The following is a 22,175-nucleotide window of genomic DNA, read 5'->3' on the forward strand; positions in this document are numbered from 1 at the left end:
ACATGTCAGTTTCATGAAAATCCGTTCGAAAAGGCCCGATCAGCTTCTCAATCATCCACTTCCCTTTCTCCTCCTCGCCCTCCCAGAGTGCCCCAGGCTGCTTCTGAGATCAGAGAGCATAATTACAAATGAACAGGGACTCTGGGGGCTGGCTTACAGCTTAATTAGCTCCTGTCCCTCCGCACTGTCTCTGCTGCTGGGCCTCACGCTTGGGGCATCCTGACTGATGAAGAATTCAGAGCGGGAGCGTCCTGGCTTGCTCGTTTACCTGCAATGGTTGGTCCCTCCTGACTCTCGCATCCAGGCTTCACTGCAATTAGGCCAGCCGCGGAGCGGGAAAGGCCTCTGTGGGTGCATCCGGAACTGGGGAGGGGTGCTAGTCTGAGCCAGCCCGGAGGCGAGGCGCAGCGTGGAGTGGAATGTGGAGCGCACACCTGTCTGGCCCAGCCCAGGTCAGGAGGCTTCCGGCTGCAGGTGTGTTTCCGGGGGGGTGGGGGGCGTCTGGCAGGGAGGGCAGTGAAGACACCTGGGGTTAAAGGGACTCATATTTAGAAAAAATGTAGAGTAGGGAGGGTAAGGAGGGCCAGAGATGAGTGCCGCCATGGCCCTTGGGCTGCAGAAGTGCTTTTTCAAGAGAAGTCAGGCCACTAGAAAGGGCCCTGGGCCGGGCAACATCAAAGAGAAGTAACTGTACAATCATACCTGGAGATTGTACCTCTCAAAGAAAAATAGAAACCCATAAGTTGACTTCTGGGTCCTCATGACTTAGGTGGCTTAAGGAGTGGGCTGTCACTTGAGTTCCTGGCTCAAGGCAAATTACTCTATTCGACAGGGAGCTCACTCCCCTTGCTCCTGCTAAGGAGAGAACTTGGAGGAAGAATCCAGCTTGAAGGCAGGAAAGAGACGCCGTGAGCAAGACACTGATGCTTGTCCAAGAAGATAATGGGAGAAGAGAAAAGGGATGCCTCCCTGCCTCTTACTCCCTTCTCCCAATGCCCACGGCCCAGCCAGGCGGGTCTGCCAGGGCCCCAGAGGCACGGGGCTTGCTTAGGACCCAGACACAGAACGGTTTAAGCCACATCCCCGCCCTCAAAGAGAGGGAGTGAAAAACAAAACTAAAATCTACTGTCTACAAAACAAAATGCTGCATCTAAAAGTCAACTCCACTCTAATACTTATATGAAAACGTGTTTGAGTATTAGCCAGGGATGTATTTTAATCTGTTTGATATAATAAGAAATGTGTGTGTGTGTGTGTGTGTGTGTGTGTGCGTGCGCGCGTGCACTCCTGTCTGACTCTTTGCAACCCCACAGAATTTTCCAGGCAAGAATACTGGCGTGGGTTGCCATTATTTCCTACTCCAGGGGATCTTCCCGAGCCAGGGATCAAACCCGTGTCTCTTTCATCTCCTGTATTTTCCTGGAATAGCTTCCCCCTAAGCGAGTTCCCTGGGAGCTCTACAGAGCTCTTAACAAAGGCCTACCCCTCCCCTAAAAGAAAGAAGAGATGGAAAAGCCGTGAACCTGTGTGCGTGCTCAGTCATGTCCGACTCTTTGCAACCCCGTGGACTGCAGCCTGCCAGGCTTCTCTGTCTTTGGGATTCTCCAGGCAAGAATACTGGACTGGCTTGCCATTGGAGCCTATCTCATCACTGAAAGGCTGAGGCCTCCGAGACAACAGCCCCTTGGCCTTGGCGGGTGCCTTGGACCGGAACCTGACCCTCCCCTCGTGGGGGATGAACTTCTTTGTCAAAGGGATCCTCAGGGCTCACACCATGAGGTTTCCATACACCTGCTGGTTCCGAGGAGGCCCGTGTTGCAGACCTGGGGCTTTTTCTTTAGCAAAGATTAAGGGGGAGTGTCAGAGCGAGAGATAACTTTTCATCTATCCCCTCTTATCTCAGCGCCGTCCTTCTCTGCCCTGCCTGTGATCCGGTACTGAGAATGCCCTTTGTGCCCCTTGGGCTCTGAACCGGGCTGCATTTTTGTTATACTGTTAGGGAAAGATTTCTTCTGTGCACAGGGGGAAGCCAGCTTGCCCTATTTATATTTTAAAGAGGCATTGACTGCCTGGGACCCGCATGCCTGGCAGGTGCTATTTTTAAGGTGCTCAGAGGCTGGCAGAGGAGACAATTATAGCGCAGCAAGGAAAGCTGCAGAAGAGGGGTCTGAACAAGGTGCTTCAAGGCCTGGGGACACGGGGGTCATTCTAGCAGAAGGTGGGGGGACCACACAGGGGAGGTGGCTAGGAGCTCAGCCTCTGCCCAGGATGGGGTGTCCTGGGTCCCGGTCTGAGAGAGGATAGGGGTCAGGGGTCAGGGACAGGGATGTGGGGCAGCAGGCTCAGGCTGGAGAGGTGGGTTGAGACCCGAGGGAGAGACCCAACATGCTGCCCCAGACTTTGGGAAGGTCTCACCTAGTCTAAGGGAGCTACAGAAGGAATCTGACAAGGGGATACTGTCTCAGCGTCTGGGCTGTGGGGTACAGGCTAGAAGGGAGAGAGATGGGAGGCCTCTTCCACTGGTTGCCTGGGGGCAGCGTCATCATGGCTCATCAGCCACAACCATAAATGGGTCACCCTGCTGTGTGGACCTTCAAGTGTCCCCCATGGCTCCCTTTGGAGCTTGTCTGCTTATAAGCAAGTGATGTTTCTGTTAAAGCTCCAGCTGGGTTTGGTCCTAGATGCAAAGCCCATTGGAAACCCCCAGGCCTTTCTACTCGAGGTGTGGTCCAGGTCCCAGCCTCATCGACCTCCTCTGGGAGCTTGTGAGAAATACAGCACCTCGGGCCCATACTGGACCCACTGGACCCAGCTTCTCCAGTTCACCAGGGCTCTGCGTCTTTCCGAGGGCTCCCAGACCAAGTGCTCACTGCCTGGGGCTGCGTGACCTCAAGGATGGTCCCTCCACTCCCAGGCTCAGGCCAGGGAGGCTGAGCAGGACCAGGAGCGCCCTCCAGGTGCTAAGCAAGGCTTCAGCCTTGGGTTTTCAGGTTTGCAAGGCTCCAGGCAGGAGGCCAGCCAGAAGGGGCTCAGTCAGTCTCAGGCACAGGGCGTCGGGCGGGTGCAGAGTCAAGAAACAAAAACAACCCGGGAATGCAGGTGAGCTCACGCCAACGAGGAGCCGCGGCAAGTCGTGCTGGGGCATGTTTGTGGGTCTCCGTGAGGAGGCAGCCCGTACAGGTGGAGCCGTGCACCCGGACCTGTCGGCACTTACATTATCCACGATTATCTGGATTTTCTTTCCATTTGGCCCCAGAGAAGGAGCCGCCACACAAAGAGTTTAGCAGAGCGAAGTCAGTGGCCTCGCACTTGGATAGAACAGTATCCACAGATGCAAAGAATAACCAGTTTAACATGTGAGCGTGCGTGTGTGTGTGTGTGTGTGTGTGTGTGTACAGGGGGTGGGGCTGCTGAAATACGACGCATTTTGTCAAAAGGGAACTTGCAGAGTTCTCTGGCTTTCTGCAGGTTTCAGCGTGAGAAAAGTTTTTCATCTCATGTAGGGCCTTGAGCCTTTGAAAATAATAAAAAGGAAAAGTTTTGAATTAAAATTTATGGTTGAGCCTGCCTGTCTGGGAGGAGCTGGCTTACTGGGCAAAGCTGACGCCAGGCAGGCTGCGGGGGCTGGGAGAAATTGGACACCAGCATCCCTGTGAGTGAGGGGGGACCACTCTCCGGCGGACCTGCGCGGTGGCCCCTCTTGGCTAGCCGCTCCCAGCTCCGGCTGCTTCTGCGGGAGTGTTTCAAAAATGCTGAGGCCTAAGCTGCGCTGCAGGCCGAGCCCATCTGATCCTCTGAAGATGGACACCGTTCTCAAGAATATTTTCAAAGCTCTCCAGGAGATTTTAGTGTGACACCAGGGTTGAGAACCGTCAACAATTCCAGAGCTGGTGGAAAGGGAAAGTGGGGGCTCCTAGTTTCTCTAGGGGGTGGGATGGCTTCAGTAGTACACGCCTCTGTGGGTGCAGGAAGGATGATGCTAGCATCCAGCTGTTTGGGAGTTTTGTCCGCCTAGAGAGGGCCAGAATCAATAAGGAGGGTGAATCTGACCAATCCAGCGGCCAGCTCCACCCCTCCATGTCTCCTGGCTGCCCAAACACTTCCAGTTTCCATGTAGGAAGCCCTTTTCAAAGAACTGGAACATCCATGATTTTATTTTAACCTGTGTACTAGTTTTCTATTGATGATGTAACCACTCAACACAAATGTAGTGAATGTGCCTGAAACAACACAAACCTCTTACCTTACCGCCCTGGAGGTCAGTTGTCCAACACCAGCTGGCGGGGCTAAAACCAAGGGGGTCCCAGGGCTGTGCTCCTTCTACAGGCTTTGCTGGGAATCCATTCTTTCCTTTTTTGAACTCTTGAGGTGCCCACATTTCTTGGCTTGTGGTCCCTTCCTTGAATCTGTCTCATCTCTGTTTGTCTCATGTTTCCTCCTCTGACTATGTTCTCTCTCCCTCATCTAAGAACTCTGTGATTATGTTGGACTCACCAGGAGAATCTTTCCAGCTGAAGATCTGTAACTTAATCTTTGGCCAGGGACTATACAGAAAGCTGAGTGCTGAAGAATTGATGCTTTTGAACTGTGGTGTTGGAGAAGACTCTTGAGAGTCCCTTGGACTGCAAGGAGGTCCAACCAGTCAATCCTGAAGAAAATCAGTCCTGAATGTTCATTGGAAGGACTGATGCTGAAACTCCAATACTTTGGCTACCTGATGAGAAGAACTGACTCACTGGAAAAGACCCTGATGCTGGGAAAGATTGAAGGTGGGAGGAGAAAGGGATGACAGAGAATGAGATAGTTGGATGGCATCACCGATGTGATGGACAGGAGTTTGAGTAAGCTCCAGGAATTGGTAATGGACAGGGAAGCCTGGAGCGCAACAGTCCATGGGATTGCAAGGAGTCAGACACGACTGAGCGACTGAACTGAACTGAACTGGCTGGAACCTTTATTCCATCTCCCACCACAGTCATCTGAATCTGAAGGGCATTATTACCCCTATAGACGGGAAAACTGACACCCACCCAGGGACAGGCTCCTAGATGGTAAAGGTGAACCTGCATTCCTGTAACCCCCTGCCTCGTCACTACTGCATCTTAGCAGCCTCCTCTTGGGATAGTCACCCATCTTGACCCTCTAGCCATAGGCCTCCCTTTTTCTTTCCATAAAGTCCAAGGTCCCTCCTGTCCTCCTGTGGAGCTGGTTAGTCTCGCATCCTTGTAGCAGCTTCATGGGCACCCTGTAACTGATAGAAAGTGGTGTCACAGGGGAACGCGTTGCTACTACCAGGCCAGCACACATCACGATGGAGCCCAGGAAGTCAGGTTCTCTCTGTGGGTCGGCACACAAGGTTCTGGGTTCTTGGATCCCCTGACTAGGTCTGTAGACACACACACCACATACTTCTCCTCTACGACATTTGTCAGAATTCCATCATGATTTATGTACTTCTATAATTAATTTAGGTCTTTCTCTCTCAACTGTAATCTCCATGAGGACAGAAAACATACTTGTTTTTGCTCCCTAGTACCCGGGCATTTAGGGGATGTTCAGTAGAAACCTGTTAAATGAAGGAATGGTTGCCAGTAGTCCAAGGCTTACAGATTGCAAGTAACTACTTTGCCTTGTGGAAGCTATGGTTGATGATATTAATGTTCCCATCTACTGCCTTCCCTGTAGGAGAACCAAACATTCCCATTCATTGACATGTGACCAACTGCAGGGGATTCTTCCCTGCCCTGCTTCCAGGTTTGGCTGTGTGACTTGCTTTGGCTGATGGAATGAGAATGGGTATGACAGAAGCCACATCTAAGCAGCATTAAGGCTAGTTAAGTGGCTTGACTTGGTCTCTTGTTCTTTTCCCTTTGCCAAAAGAACACAATATCCCAAGTACGGTTGTTCCCTCTCAGGACATGTCCCAGAATGAAAAAGCACATGGAATAGAACCAGATTGGCCGCCTTGCAGTTCCCAGTGTGAGTGAGACTGAAGCTCTTGTTGCCGTAAGCCAATAAGATTTGAGGACCTTTCTTATTGCAGAGTTTAACAAACTCTGACAAATACAGACATCTTTACTGGATGTCTCAGAACACATCCATCTTTCCTTTCTCCCAAATGAAGATCATGGTTCTGCCACCTACAAGCGGTGTGATCTTAATTTTTTACACCAAATTTTTGATGTTTTTTACACCAAAAAACATCAAATTTTTACAGCAACATATAAAGCTTTTTTCCCGACTTTATTATCAGTGATCATGAAGAATGAGCCCATCATTTGAAACTTGACCCCATCCATTATAAATCATCTTTGTACATGGTAGTATGATACCAGAGAGAGATATGGTACTATATCTCTCTTGTTTTCTGCTGGTGCCATATGCTCAAGCAAGGGGAAAATTTTCCTGTTGCTTAGCTCAAAGGGAATGACTGAGATTTTTCAAAGATAACTTTATTAAAAATTTTATAAGAGTAGAGTAGGGAATAAAAATATAAATGCCTAAAATATGAAGGAGTTAAAGATGGAAGAGTGCTGGAGTTGAGATTCCTTGCTGTGTAACAGCCAGGAGTACAAGCCAACTCATGGATCTGGAGTCCTTCCCACCCACTTGGCTCCATCTGAGAAAACCAACCCTGAAGCTCCCTTTGGAAGCTCTGGACAGTCTCCTCCGTCCCTCCTTCCCTTTCACGTTAGGACTGAGCACCAGCTGGTCACAGTGTGATGGGAATGGTGGCAATGAACTTGTTAGTCCTTTCATTATAGATTGCCACCTTCTTCCCCTCTGAACCCAGAGACCATTGGAGGGTGGGTGGGAGACAGCATGTATAGAGATCCCCAGTTCTTCTTCCAACCTCACCCCATAGAAGGAGAGCAGAGGGCTGTTTCCTCACCCTGCTGGACCTATCACCCAGAGCCCAGAAATTTATAATTTTGCTGCCCAGTAGAGTGTAGGTCCCTTGCCCCATCTTCAATCCATAGGTTCAAAGATGACCAAGTTGATTGTTAGAATGCCCTTGAAAATGAAGACAAATAAAATAATTACTCTCCCCTGCTTTTGCTTGTGTATTTTCAGACTGAATCATAGTGTACCCAGCCTAATCACTGGGTGTGTTTTGGATTGGTCTGGGCTCTGTTGACTTCTACAGGTCAACTTGCACCAACTGGGAGGAAGCAGCCCACACGGAGAAGAGACTGGACTCTCTAGCAGCAATCATCCCATCACTGGTGTCTGGGGAGGTTCCTTTTCCTTGCCAGGCTCCCTTACCTCTGAAGGGGTGCAAGCGTTAGCTAGAGAGAGTTTGGAATATGGGAACATGACTTGTCTCTTTCCTCAGAACTTTAGAAGCTTATTTACAAAGCCCTCCAGTTCCTGGGTCAAAAGGGCTCACCACAAGACCTAAGATATTCCCCCAAACGAGTCAATATTTATCATCTGGGGCCTCAACTCAGGTGGCTTTCTGAGACTATTTGAGTTCCACTTAACTACTGTACATTGATCATTTGCAGGAGACCTTTCGCCCGCTGGCCCCTCGCTCTTTATTCTACTGAGCAATTGGGAATACACTTGACTTTCAAAGGCTCAACTTGCGCCATTCAAAGGAAAAATGTCCACCTCATTTTTAAGGCCTATCTTGCTCCCCTGCAGTCTGAGTAAACATTACTCACTAGTTGAAGTTACTTAGGCATCAATCATTTCCACTTCAAGGCAGAGGTAAAGAGAACAGAGACGTAAGAGCACAAAAAGATTGAAATTTAACCTCCACCGCTGGGTGCTTTCCAAACTTGTTCAGATTAGTTCTTCAAAAAGAAGCCCCAGAGAACTGACGTTCCCTCAGGTTCACTGAAATTCTCTTTCTCTCAAGGATTATACTTGAATTTGAAGCCAGTCTCCTGAAAGCCTCAGGCAGGTGGTCAACTCGGCTAGTGTGTGAGTATTTGCTTTCTCTCTCCTCTTTGGAGTAATTTCCACATGCTGTTGACATTCCTTTCTTCTCTGGTATGCCTTCCCTCAGATGGGTTTCTGACTAAGTGCATGTGTGTGTGCTAAACCATTTCAGTTGTGTCTGACTCCTTGCGACCCCATGGACTGTAGCCCACCAGGCCCCTCTGTCCATGGGATTCTCCAGGCAAGAATACTGGAGTGGGTTGCCATGCCCTCCTCCAGGGGATCTTCCCAACCCAGGAATCGAACCTGCATCTCTTACGTCTCCTGCATTAGCAGGTGGGTTCTTTACCACCAGCGCCACCTGGGAAGCCCTCTGACTCAGTATCTTCTTCCAATACAATCTCCTGGTCTATGAGCATTTATGTACCTCTCTTTTTCCTTTCCTCCCTTATGTCTACCCAGCCTCTGGAAAACAAAACAAACAAACTAAAAAACTTGACCTCTGTAAGTTCCACTTTCTCTAATTTTATTGACTATTGGGAGCCATGTTTGGCCCTGAGATGCTGACGCCCTCATTATATCAAGCAGGGGATATCGGTTTCTCAGACCACCTGCACTCAACTCATGTGGATCTTGTGGAACACAAAGATTCCCTGAACCTCACTGCCTTTACTGAACTGGACTCTAGCAAGGGGACCAGGGAATCTGTATGTTTCACAAACTCATCATGTGATTCTTCTACCTTGTGAGTTTGGGGATCTGCTAATACTAAGGAGGGAGATGCTTTGGAGTAAAAGAAAAAGCTTAGCGGGACCATGTGCTTTACTCCTTACCAGTGGCATGATTTTTTACCAGCTCTATTGAAATGTAATACACATATCATGCAATGTGATCATATACTTTGTACCTACAGCTCAGTGGTTTCTGGTACATTCACAGAGTTGTGCAATCATTACTACAGTCCCTTTCAGAACATTGCTATTACACCAAAAGAGAAACTCTAGGTCCATTAGCAGTCACTCCATTTATTCTTAACCCTTCAGCCCTAAGAAGGGCTTCCCCAGAGACTCAATGGTAAAGAATCCTGCTGCAATGCAGGAGACGCAGACCTGGGTTCGATCCCTGGGTTGGCAAGATCCCCTGGAGGAGGGCATGGCAACCCACTCCAGTATTCTTGCCTGGGAAATCCCATGGACAGAGGAGCCCGGCGGGTCACTGTTCATGGGTTCGCAAGAGTTGGACACGACTGAAGTGTCTGAGCAGCAGCAGCAGCTCTAAGACATCTCTAATCTGCCTTTTGTCTCCATGCATTTGCCTGTTTTAAATTTTATTGTCAATGGAATCATAGAATAGGAGGCTGGTTCTTTCATTTACAATGTTTTCAAGGTTCATCCGTGTTGTAGTATGTCAGCACTTTATTCTTTTTTACACCCGAGTAGTATTCCATTGTATGGCTATGCCAGTGTATGGATGAGCTGCCACCGTCTCCTAGACTGACCTTCAGAGCGTGAAGCAGCCACTGCGAAGCATAGGTGGTGCAGTAGCCATTTCAGGCTTCGAAGGTCAGTCTAGGGAACGGTGGCAGCCCGTGTCTGGGGCGCTGCTTCGCTGACTCACTTTGTTGACACTCAGTAGCACGTGTACCAGTAGCTTCAGCAGTTCTGCTGGGTCTCCTGCTTCAATTTCTCCAAGTCCTGGGCCAGGTGCCTCTGACTTCGCTGGCACAGGACATGCTTTCCCCAGGAGGTCACATGACCAAGGTTGTACAGGAGATAGGCTTGGGTTCCAGTTTCCAGGCAGATCCCAGCTGACTCCTGCTCTCCTCTGCTTCATAACAGCCTTCTTTTCCTCACTGCTGCTCTGCAAACCTAATCAACTTCAGACTCAGTGCCAGAGGCAACAGCCTTTGATAGAATGTCCCACCAGCTTCCAGTATTGGGTAACACTCAGTTCTTACAATACATCCCTGATTCTACCTCTCTGAGTGAATCCTGGACAGTAAATCACAAGGCAATTATGATACCTCCCCATCTAGAGAAACCTGGGATTTCTGAAAGGTGGTCTTCCTAGAGAGAGCAAATGTGGTCACACAAAGTTCTTCTCAGACCTGTAACCCCAGGTTACCCCACGCAGAGGGAGGAAGTGGGATCTTCCACCTACTCCTACTGTGTTAGGTTCCTGTTAGGACTGTAATTGGGCTTCCCCGGGTGGCACTAGTGGTAAAGAACCCACCTCCAGATGCAGGAGGCATAAGAGCCGCGGGTTCGATCCCTGGGTCAGGAAGGTCCCCTGGAGAAGGAAATGGCAACCCCTTCCAGTATTCTTGCCTGGGAAATCCCATGGACAGAGGAACCTGGTGGGCTACAGTCCATGGGGTCAAAAAGAGTTGGACAGGACTGAAGCAGCTTAGCACACACACAATGCTGTAATAAATTATCACAAATTCCATGGCTTAAATCCTAACACAGATTTATTATCTTACAATTCTAGAGGTCATAAGTCCAAAACAGGTCTCATTAGGTTAAAATAACGAAGTCCTCTGGGCTGTGTTCCTTCCATAGGCGCTAGGGGAGAATCTGTTTCATTGCCTCTTCCAGTTTCTAGAAGCTGCCTGCATTGTTTGGCTCATGGTCTCTTCCTCCATTTTCAAGGCAATAGCATCTTCAAGTCTTTCTCTGTCTCTCTCTCTCTCTCTCTCACACACACACACACTATATAGTATATATAAAGAATGTATGTGATATATGCATACAACTCAATAATAAAGGCAAACAACCCAATTAATAAATAACTTATAAACGGGCAAAGGGCTCGAATAAGCATTCCTTCAAAGAAGCTATACAAATAACCAACAAGCACATGAAAAGATACTTAACCTTCTTAGTCAATAGGGAGATGGAAATGAAAACATGAGATCCCCCTCACACACACTAGGATGGCAATAAACAAAACAAAAGGAAAATAGCAAGTATTGGTGAAGATTCAGAGAAAGTGGTACCCTCGTACACTACCGGTGGAAATGTAAAACTGTGTAGCCATTGCATAAAACATTTTGGTGGTTCCTTAGTAAGTTAAACATAGAATTGCTATACAACCTAGAAATTCTATTCTTAGGTATAGACCAAAAAGAAAACAGGTGCTCAAATAAAAACTTGCACGTGAATGTTCATAAGCAGCATCATTCACAATAACCAAAAAGTGGAAAGAATTCAAATATACATTAATGGATAAGTGGATAAACAAAATAAGATATATGCATACAGTGGATATTATTTGGCAATAAAAAGGAATGAAGTCCTGCTACAAGCTACAAGATGGATGAACCTTGAAAAATTATACTAAGTGAAAGAAGTCCAATGAGATGGCCACATACTGTAAGATTTCATTTATATAAAATATCCAGAATAGACAAATCCACAGAGACAGAAAACAGATCAGTGGTTGCGAGGGGTCAGGGGAGGTGAGATTGGGGAGAACTGATTAATGGACACGTGGTTTCTTTTTGGGTGATAAAAATATTCTAGAATTTGATAGTGATGATGGCTGTACAGAACTGTGGATGTACCGAATGCCACCGAGTCATACACATCAAAATGGCTTAAATGTTGTTTCACACCATATGTACAAGAGTTTCTTTTAAAATTACCTTAAATGTGCCGTAAGACTCCCGCCAGGACTCAGCCCTCAGACTCTGACAATTCCACCAAGGTGTCACCGTTTCTACAACTGGACCCTAAATCTCAGCTGATCCTACACATTAGGAGAGCAACTGCTGTTTACCTGTGGGAGAATCCTTCCTGTAAAAGCATTCCTACTTCTAGAAATGCATCTAAATTCCCTGCAAACGAGGGTCCGTTCATCTCAGCAGCCTCTGCTGCCCAGAGCATGGCGTGGAGACCACAGCAGGGAGCGTGAGGCACAGATTCCAGGAGCTTTTTGAGCAGTGCTGGGGCCTACCTGGGGTCACCATAGGCACTTCCGACAGCTCCATGGGGAGCTGAGGACCTTCTGTTCTCTGTTGGCCTCCAGGGGTGGCAGGAGGTGGGGGGCGAGTGTTCCAGTGTTCCCAAACTACCCCGGACACTCTGCCCAGAGAAATGACTGTATTGCTGGAGATGTGGCTTGGCAGAGGTTAGGAAGCCGCCACTGGCCCAGAGTCCAGCTCTGTACTGTCTTCTAGTCACGTGGGACCCCTGAACTCCCCTCATTCTCTCCCTGCCCCGCCAAAGGCCCTTCCTGGCTGGTTGTCCAGGTGGAGGCCCTGGCTGCAGGCTGACGTGGGTCCCCAGGCACTGCCCTGTCGGTCACCCCTCCTTCCTTATCCTCACATTCGTGATCTCCACAAATACTCTCCTTTCATGAACGCTCAAATTCAGGCCAATCTCTCCTGGTTTAAAATATTCACTTTCTGCCGATCACTCCATCCCAGCCATCATTCTCCTCCCTCACTGTCATCTCTGACCTTGGTCAGTTACATTTCTGTTTCCTTGCTTCCAGGCTATGAGGCCAATGCCTTGTTTCATGACACAAGGATCCTCCCAGGCAGCTCCAATGTGTGAGCTGAAAACACCTGCTTTTATACGCTCTCTCAGCAGATAATTTGTGTCCAGGGATGGCAGAAGAGCCAAGGTGAGGGAAGGGAAGGGCGGTTCATTGTCCAGGACCGTTCATCACAATGCGATACAAAGTTCAAGGTTGCTGCCAGCCAGGCTGTTTCCCAAGTAGCTGGGGCGGGGGGCGGTGCATGTCTAGAGAGGCCTCCGATTTATGGGGCTTTAAGATCAAAACAAGGTCAGGGGAAAAATTGGCAGACTACTGTGAGTCCAAAGTGATTTCAACTAAAATAGGTAGAGAAGATAGAGATCGTAGAAAAGGGAATTTCAGATTTAGTGTCTGATGTTCCAGGTCCTAAAAATAGGCAACCTCCCAGGCTGCAATTTTGGCTTTCTCTCTGCGTTGTCTCTTTTGGAACTCGTTGCGCAGATGTTTCTGTGCTATAATTCTACCTGATGGCGGCAAAACCTCTATTTGGAGTCAACAGCTCACTTCAAATGCAGTATATCTCTGATTGAACTCATTCATTTGATTCATTCCTTTGCCATGCTTCCCTTATCATTTCTAAACTTCTCAGCATCCTGGCTTCCCCATCCGTTCCATTTCCCACCCCAGCAGACCGTACCCCCAGCTGCCTGCCAATTCTCAGGATCTCTGCCTACTGGTTCTCTGGATTCCAATCTGCCCTAAACCCCCAATCCAAATTCTCTGAAGCCTGCCTCCAAGCTGTCTGTCCTTGCTACAAGGCTTTATTTTTGTGAAAACTGTATCTCATTTATTTTGCATCCAGTGTTTTTTACTATCTGTTATGTGTTGGGCATTGTGTTAGGGGCTGGGATTGCAACAGTGGACAAGACTCTTGGGGCTCACAACCCAAAGAGATATGGAGGAGATAATCAAGAAGCTAAATTGCAAGGGTGAAAAGTGCTGTAATAGGAAGGGAGGCTGTGTGTGCCTTGGGCCACAAAAGGACCATAGACCTCAGACTTGGTGGGTCAGGGAAGGCCTCCAGTACTTGAAGGATCAATCTAGATTCCTTAGTAAGGGTTCAAGATTGCCCATACAGGGCCTATACCCTCTCCTCAAATGTGCCAGGAAGCAGTCACAAAAGGCTCCTGCCTCTTTCCACACAGACCAACACTCTCCTAAACTTTTTTTTTTCATTTTTCTTTCTCCCTGTTCCTTATCTCTATATGTCAAATGACTACTGAGCTTTCAAGAGCCACAGAAACACCACCTGCTCCCTGAAGCCTTCCTTGATTTCTTTACTGCCCTAGTCTCTATCTGTGGCACATTGGAGCCGTCTGTATAGTTCTTCTCTGTGCCATTGAACTCTGGGGGCAGAGACCACATTCTGTTCATTTTTGAAAGCCCCAAAAGACCTTCTTATCATCGTACCCTGCACTGAGGTGAAGGTGATGATGAGTTAAGGAAGATGCCCATGTACTAGTCTGGGGAAAGGTCAAGAGCTAATCACATATATCTGTCTGTCCCGGGGAGCCTCAGCTTGCACCTTGTAGGTCCACAGCAAACCTCTCCTGACTGACTCTTTCCCCCGTGCACAATCTTAGACTGTGTTGAGACAGAATTAAAGCTCTTGCAAACATAACCAAGTCTTTCTCATATTTGACGAAGAAGAACTCACTTTCATTCTGGGTTCATTGCTCTCTGCTATCCTTTTCAATTCATCCTTCTCTACTTCTTACCTGGCTGGCAAACCTTCCCCTGCTAATCCAGTTCTATTTGAATTGACCGCCAGCCCAGCCCATTGGACCTTCTCCCATCACCCTCCTTGCACTTCGGCCCCTCACCTTGACTTTGTCTTGGAGAAAGTTTAAAACTGTGGTTTTCTCCGACCCCTTTAATCACACTCGATTATCTTGATCAGCATTTTTACTTTGCATTGTTAAGACATTCTGCCTTGAATTCTGACTTCATCGGGGGAGGGGGGAGAGTTGAAAGGAGGACTGTTAATGATGGCTATATTTTATCAGGTGTGATGGTCATGGGTTAGACATGCAGCTTGTTGGGGGCCGGGTGTTGGGAGGGGGAGAAGGACACTAAATACCATAAGTCACAGTGCAAAATATTTTTCAAGGAAACATCAAAGTCTTTTTCCATGGTGTCTTGCCTTGACCCCATTTCACACTGGCAGAACACAAACGCAAATTAAAATAAAAATACCAGGCTGGCTCCATGTAGCCAGTTGGGCTGTTGGACTAAGTGACCGATTTTATTGAAGTCACCAAATGCAAACATTCCAAGATTAATTTTCGTTGCTTATAATTTTTTTTCTGCCTTCCCACTGGTGGGCTGTTTATTTCTAATACTTTGGTAGGAAAAAACATTTGCTCATACCAGTGGAGGTCTTATATGCCAAGCTGCAAACCAGAGTGCCTTTTATTGAGGAATAAAAACCCTGGAAAACAGGCTCTAGGGGGACCCAAGGACGGCAAATTTACAAGCATAGTACAATTGACGCCATTATAATTAGTTCCCCCCAAAAGTCTTATTTTAAGGGCAGAGATCTGAATCTTTCCCTTTGCACACGGATATCTCCGGACTAGAGCAAAAACATTACGAAGGGTGAGTCATAGACCAGCTTTGGGCTTTAAAGACTAACGCAGATCCTATAAATCTAACCCACATTCTTTTACTGGGAATGACTGACTTTTATGAAAACCAAGGATTGTAAATCAGAAACCTAAATAGCTTACTTTGCAGCAGATAAACACAGATTTATGTAGTGGTGGAGCCCTAACTTAACCCTTTCATGGTGCCACAGAGGACCTGGGGCTATGTGTTCAGTGGCAGTTGCTTATATCCAGCTCCAGTATTTCTTCCTAAAAGCTGGAGAGCTAGACAGGTCAGGTTATCTCCAGCAGATGGAGGTGGGCGACAGGAGAAGCCCATCAAGCGTGCTTGCTACTAGCCCATCTCAGCTGGGTGCACATCAAGTCACCAGGAGGAGTTGGCCCCTGGTTATTCCAAAGGATAGTCCCCAGCCTATTGCGTGCATACACGCCAAAGCTAACCTAGAAGGTGCTTATATGGGAAGCTGATCCAGCCTGGGCTTCTAATCCCTACACGTGTGACCTCTGGCAAGGCGCCAGTTTCTCCCTGGACCTCAACCTTTTCATCTGCAAAATGGTACACCTGGCATGTTGTAAGAGTTAAACAGGACAACCATATCAGGTGCTTGCATACTCTGACCCAGTGCGCCTGGGATTCCACATTTCTAACAAGTTCCCAGATGAGGCTGATGCTTCTGGTCCAGGCACCCGGCTCTGGGTAGTGGAGGCGACAGAATTTGGAATTTACAAACCATGCCCACATCTTTTCTCATTCAAGTCTCATTTGCAAGCTTTGACCTGTGCACAGGTCGAAGCATCCTTCTTGCGGCAGATGCTGTTAACTCCATCCACATGATCCTCGTCAAAGAAGTCCTTCCAAATCCTCCCCTGCTCTCAGTGCATTGGGCCGGCCAGCGGGGGGCGCTGGCCCCCCTGCGCCCCTCGCCCCATCCCCGCCCCCCAGAGCCTCGTGCTTATCTCTTCCGACGGCAGCCTGCAGCCCAGGCCAGCCGCTCGCTCACGAGTTTAAGCGGGGCACGCCCTGTACGGCCCACGCAGACTTTAAAGGGAAACAGGACCAGTCGATCCGATCGAGGGAGGAAAGGGCATCTATCATTTTTATGTGGCATTTCAAAGGAGGAGGCTCCGAGGCGGCTGAAGACAAAGGCCGGCGGCGAGGTTAATGGAGAACCCGGATTTAATCATTAACGCTTAATACTAAAGCAGCGCGGGGAGGCCCGCCTAGATGCCTGTGGAGGCGCCGGGGAAGCTCTGGCTCAGCCATTGGGGGTTGGGAGGGGGATTGGGGGGTCTTCCTGGGCTTGACTGTGTGGGTCAGCTTCCGTGGGTGAGGTTGAGGTCTTGGGCTCACCCTTGAAGACCAAGCTTTGGGTGGAAGAACGGGCAGATGCATCCTGTTGGTTCCCAGGGGCCCCTGAAAATCTAGGGAGAATGGGGGACGCCTAGGTGGTCCCAAATTAAGGACCTGGATCTTTTCCCCAGGATCACCTTGAGCCGGGAAGGTACAGGCATTGGCTTCCATTCTAGACTAGACGTGAGATCTGGATGGGTACACAGCCCAGAGCAGAACACCTGCGGTGAGGGCCCTGCCAGTCCAGTGCCCTCCGTGTGTCTCTTCCTTCCCCCACTTGGGCACCTCCAGACTCCTCCCAGCACCCACCTGGCTCATCCTCAGCACCGAGGCCTTGGACTGCGACATCTACTGGTCCCCCATTGCCCATCCTCTTGCCAGCCCACATGTTCCAACCCTGCAACTGACTCTGCCCCACCCCCACCCCCCCAACCTCCAACTCTCTACACTTAGCTCATTTTAATCATTTACCTGGGGCTGGGAATAAGTCACCTCCTTCAAGTTTTCCCAAGTGATTGGACAACCTTGAAATCCCACAGTGAGAAAGTCATTCTCCCCCAAACTTTCTGATGAGGAGGAACAGGACTTTGACCCCTCTTGGGCACTTGTGACTCCCTCTTGACTATCCCAGCAGAAGCTGTAGCAGACCTTGGCTTCTCCCCAGGATTTAATAAATGGCATCTTATGGTTTTTCCAGTAGTCATGTATGGATGTGAGAGTTGGACCATAAAGAAAGCTGAGCATTGAAGAACTGATGCTTTTGAACTGTGGTGTTGGAGAAGACTCTTGAGAGTCCCTTGGACTGCAAGGAGATCCAACCAGTCAATCCTAAAGGCAATCAGTCCTGATTATTCACTGGAAGGACTGATGCTGAAGCTGAAGCTCCAGTGCTTTGGTCACCTGATGCAAAGAACTGACTCATTGGGAAAGACCCTGATGCTGAGAAAGATTGAAGGCAGGAGGAGAAGGGACGACAGAGGATGAGATGGTTGGATGGCATCACTGACTCGATGGACATGAGTTTGAGTAAGCTCCGGGAGCTGGTAATGGACAGGGAGGCCTGGTATGCTGCAGTCCATGGGGTCACAATGAGTTGGACAGGACTGAGTGACTGAACTGAACTGATCTTATCTTCACTGTGTTTCTAGTTATTTTTAACATTTTAAAAAATATTGACATTTAGTACTACAACAGATTTTATGTTGGATGTTAAACTGGGTGAATTAGATCAAACTGAAAAGTCTGTAAGGCCAACAGTCAGGTCAAAAAACAGAATCTGGCAATTCTGAATTCAAAAACAGAATTTCCTGTGCTCCCAGACCTGATACTGGCAACGATTGAGGGCAGGAGGAGAAGGGGACAACAGAGGATGAGATGGTTGGATGGCATCACCGACTCCATGGACATGAGTTTGAGCAAGCTCTGTGGAAGACGGGGACACCTGGAGTGCTGAAGTCCACTGGGTCACTAAGAGTTGGGAACGACTTAGTGACTGAACAACAGAAGCCTCCTCTGCCCGTTCCTTTCTAATCACTACCCACCCCTTCCCAAAGTGTGGCCACTCTCCTGACTTCTGATCACACATGTTAGATTTGCCTGATTTTTTCCATCTGTCAATAAATGCAGTTTCCTGGGCCCGCCTTCTTTCACTCAGCGTTCTGTTTGTGAGATTCATTCATGGAGTTTCTGACCCTGTTCCCCATGTCCAGATTGGGTCAGTTTTAAACCCTGTCATATAGGAGCTTATTATAACCTGCCAATGCATTTGGCTTTCAGCTGTCTTGAAGGCCAGGCACTATGGTCCCCACTCAGAGCTTCCTACTGTGTCTAGAAGGACACTGGGGCCTGTGGAGCACCTGTGTGTGTGGGTTCTGCCATGGCCCCTCTACAGCAGAAGGGACTGAGCCTGCTCCAGGGCTCCTGGGACACACTGCTGACCTTTCCCACCTCCCTGTGGGAAAATTCCGGAGGAAGAGATAAGATCAGTGTAGTTAGGGCCTTGCAGGGGGCCCACATTCCTGGGGAGCAGGATAGAGGGAAATAGTTCAGACCTGGCTTAAGCTGAGTGCCCCCCCACCCCCCCCGCAAGGCTCTCTATCTGGAGTTTCTGTGACTTCTGCTCTAGTTTCTCTGCTGAAGGGGAGACCCTCCTGGAAACAGCACCTGGCCAGAATCTCCAGGGGGCTGGCAGCAAAGGCTCCCTGCCCGAGAGAAACCTGAGCCCCTGCCCTGGGCCGGATTAGGTATAGATTTCCACCTTTGTCTCCCCAGAGGGAAAATGTCACTCGCAAACCCTCGGTGGGAGGTGATACTGACTTGTTTACCTTCAGATAGCAGCTTGAGAGCCTGTTGACTTGTTAATCTTGGAGATCTGATCGCCCAGCAGTTGATGGCTCATACTTAGGAGGCTGAGAAGAAAGGCCTCTGGGCTCTCCTGACAAACCCAAGCTGGAATCCCAGCCCCCTGTCCTTTCTGTGGCTGCACGACCTCCCTTAACCCCTCCCAACCTTAATTTCTGGGTGTGCGTGGTGGAGGTAGTAATATACCCCTCAGAGGGCAGTGGTGGGGAAGCATGGGAGCCAGCCCAGGATTTAGCTTCAAAGATCAGTAAGTGGTGGGGTGGGGGGAAGAAAGGAGTCCTAACTTTGAACCCAGTTGCTTGATTTTTAACCCTTTTTCTGGGTACTTCTCCATTTAAGTTCAGGTTTTTTTTTTCCTTTGAACAGGAGAGATGTATGAGAGCAAGAGGTGGAGCCTTGCTTGTTACTCCAAGGGTGCCTCTGATTGGTATAGGATCTCGGCTTCCCTGGCAGCTTAATCCTCTGGGGGCTTCTTTCTTTCCAGTTCAGGGGTCTCTGAGAGGAGCTGGGCCTTCCAAAGGGCCGTCTTAGCATCCTCAGCAGAGGCTGCAAAGCGGGATGCTGGCAAAGGTTCTGAAGGATAGAGCCTTTGCCACTCCGGAAGCCTTACTCCCTACCCACTAGGGGCCCTCCATTCTACTCTGCAACATTGTTCTACACTTCAGGTGCTTAAGGATGTCCATGTTGATGGCAGTATTATTCATAACAGCCAAGAGGTGGAAGCAACCCAAGTGTTCATCGAGGGATGAAGGGATAAACAAAAGTGGTATATTCATACAATGGAATATTACTAAGTCCTAAAAAGGAGTGAAATCCTGACATAGGCAGATGGTATGTGGATGAAGTTTGAGGTTTGTTGTTGTTTAGTTGCTAAGTCACGTCTGACTCTTTTGCAACCCCATGGATTGTAGCCAGCCAGACTCCTCTGTCCTTGGGATTTCCCAGGCAAGAATACTGGAGTGGGTTGCCATTTCCTTCTCCAGGGGATCTTCCTGACCCAGGGATGGAACCCACGTCTCCTGCACTGGCAGGCAAATTCTTAACCACTCAGACACCAGGGAACTGGAAGCTTGAAGACATAATGCTATGTCTCAAAACCACAAAGCCAAATAATTCCACTTACATGAGGAACCAGAATAGTGAAATTCATAGAAACAGAACATAGAATGGCAACTAATTACCAGGGGCGGGGGGTGGGGGTTTGGGGGAGGGTAGGAGTGGAAGTTGTCTGAGTGTTAAAATGGAAAATTCCACATCTCGGGAACATCCTCGATCTTTGACCAACAGGAGCAACTGCTCATCTTATTCAAATTGCTTTCTCTTCTGCTGCTCTGGTTACTTCCCACCTCATCCAAACTAATAACTGAGCAGAGGCTGTGCTAAACACATTTGCTACATAACTTCCCCAATGATCCCATGAGATAAGTATCGCTGTTATTGAAACCAACACACCTTATTGTTCTTATCCTAAACAATACGGAGACAAAGCATGCTAAAAGAGAACTGTGACTGTGCAAAATAATTTAACTCCTGGCTCCAGGAAATACTTGCCCGAGTCCATAAAGACCCAAATGAACCATGACTATGCAGTTCTATACCCAGCCTATGACCACTGAGCGTAGCTGTGGGTCCCGCAGCCTCGTATAAGCCCCTCCCTGAGGGGAGTAGGTACCCCAGGCACAGCCCACCCCCTCTGTCTTCAACGTCTCTCCCAGGGCCTGGGGTGTGGCTGCCATGTCTGCCTTGACGAGGAGAGTGGGGCTGAGTGAGAGCAGCTGGATTAGAATCGCCATGCTACCAATCCTGATAGGTCATTGAACCTCTATTTTGTTTCCACATCTATAAAGTGAAGCAGTTCTGCTCAGTGCCCTGACTGACAGCATTCTAGAAGATCAAAAAGAGAGTGCATAGCAAAGTCTTGGCAAACCGTCAAGCGCCACACAGACAAGGGAGCTGGTGTCAACCTTACGTTCTTAATAGCTCAGCTGGTTTGCAAGCTTGGTTTTTTGACTGCAACATTCTTTTCATTCACTTAGAAAATTTACAAACAATTAAATGCATATTTTTGGTGTAGTCATGTAGCTACTTTCATGATCAAGATACAGAATGGGTGTAACACCTTAAAATATTTTCTCGGCTTTCTCTTTTATAATCAACCCCTCTCCCCACTCCCAACTTCTGACAACCACTGGTCTGTCCTATTTCTTTAATTTTGCCTTTTCTTCAATGTTACATAAATGAAATCACATAGTATGATTATATGTTACAGAAATGGATGTTATGTGAATGGAATCTCATATTATGTGTAGCCTTTTAAGTCTGGCTCCTTCCTCTTGTTGTTCAGATGTGTGCGACTCTTTCTGATCCCATGGACTGTAGCATACCAGGCTTCCCTGTCCTTCACTATCTCCTGGAGTTTTCTCAAGTTCATGTCCATTGAGTCGCTGATGCCATCCAACTATCTCATCCTCTGCCGTCCCCTTCTACTTAGCATCATGCATTTGAGATCCATCAAAGACATCATGTACCAATCACCCCCTCCTTTTTATTATTGCATAGCCTTCGATAGTACCGATGTACCGGAGACTGGTACAGAATTTTCACCAGGTGGAAGACATTTGGGTTATTTCCATTTGGGGATAACGGTGAATCAAGCTGCTATAAACATTTATGTTCAAGGTTTTATGTGGATGTAAGTTTTGCTTAACTTGGGTAAATGCCTAAGAGTAGAATGGATGGGTCATGTGGGTATATTTAACTTTATAAGAAATGGCCAAACTGTTTTACAAAGTGGCTGCACCATTGTACTTCCCCCCCCCAGGATTGCATGAGAATTCCAGTTGCCCTGCATCCTTCCCAACACTTGGAATTGTCTGCTTATTTTCCTTCTTTCTTTTTCCTTCTGAGTCATTCTAATAGGTATGCATGGCCTTACAGTTTACTCTTTAGGTGGTGTATTAGTTTCTTCGGCTTCCCTGGTATTCTTGACAGTGGTAAAGGATACACCTGCCAATGCAGGAGACACAGGTTTGTCCTTGGGTTGGGGAGATTCCCCAGAGGAGGAAATGGCAACTCACTTCAGTATCTTTGCCTGGAAAATCCATGGACAGAGGAGCCTGGTGGGCTACAGTCCATGGGGTCACAGAGTCGGACACGACTGAGCAACTAAATGATGACAATCCATTTTGTAGAGCAGGTAACAAAACAGATAGTGTCCAGTCCAGTCCAGTTCAGTCTCCAGTCATGTCTGACTCTGTGCAACCCCATGGACTGCAGCACACCAGGCTTCCCTGTCCATCACAAGTCCAAGAGCTTACTCAAACTCATGTCCATTGAGTCGGTGATGCCATCCAACCATCTCATCCTCTGTTATTCCCTTCTCCTCCTGCCTTCAATCTTTCCCAGCATCAGGGTCTTTTCCAATGAGT

At 48.3% G+C, this 22,175-nt stretch overlaps 1 long non-coding RNA gene across 1 annotated transcript; it reads left to right on the forward strand.

Moving 5' to 3' along the window:
- Positions 1 to 209: 209 nt before the first annotated feature.
- LOC122709287 lies at positions 210 to 18,012 on the forward strand. The gene is made up of 3 exons (XR_006345463.1): positions 210 to 474; positions 7,865 to 7,929; positions 17,706 to 18,012. It is a non-coding gene; the product is annotated as an uncharacterized LOC122709287 (long non-coding RNA).
- Positions 18,013 to 22,175: the final 4,163 nt, after the last annotated feature.

This window comes from Cervus elaphus, chromosome 15 (genome assembly GCF_910594005.1).
Source record: "Cervus elaphus chromosome 15, mCerEla1.1, whole genome shotgun sequence".
NCBI classification, from domain to species: Eukaryota; Metazoa; Chordata; class Mammalia; order Artiodactyla; family Cervidae; genus Cervus; species Cervus elaphus.